Raw genomic sequence first — 689 nt, 5'->3', positions numbered from 1 at the left:
CAACTAATTGCCCAATTGCACAGCCTTAAGAGCGTGCATATCATGAATGCTGGGTCTTGTTTGCTTTCTGAGAATTTACTGCACCTACTGGTAACTTGTTTGCCATGTAGCAATAAAAAATATACTAAAAACCTGGATTATTCTGGTTAGTCACATTGTACTGCTATTATTTTGAACAATACTGTATTTGATTTTATGACCCTCATGCTTTGAGAGAGTGACAGTCAGAAGGTGTGAAGAAATGGCTCCACTTCAAACATTTACACCTCTGTGCTCTCCTTGAAATCCAACACCCCCTGGGGCTAAACAGCCAGCCCCAAGGGGTGTCAGCCAGCATTATCCTTCACATTTCACAACCTATAGTGACTTTAAAGAAGAGGCTGACATTGATTATCATCTGGCTATGCCTCCTGAGCAACTATCATCTGTAAAGCCTGAGGTAAGTGAGTGATGCTGTTGCAGTAGACTGAATGTGAAACACTCCTGCTTTGGGAGAGAGAGAAACTAGGTGTTAAGTATAATTTCTTATCTTTTCATTATTCTAGGTTGTGGCCAGCACCAGGCAACAGAAGCGCTGTGGAGTGTGTGGACCCAAGAAGGACAGAAAAAACACAATATTCATGCATCAAGTGCAAGACATACATATGCAACACACACTCAAGAAGACTCTGCCTCTAATGTGATGTACA

This window comes from Monopterus albus, unplaced genomic scaffold (genome assembly GCF_001952655.1).
Source record: "Monopterus albus unplaced genomic scaffold, M_albus_1.0 scaffold381.1, whole genome shotgun sequence".
NCBI lineage: Eukaryota > Metazoa > Chordata > Actinopteri > Synbranchiformes > Synbranchidae > Monopterus > Monopterus albus.
This window is presented reverse-complemented; position numbering follows the sequence as displayed.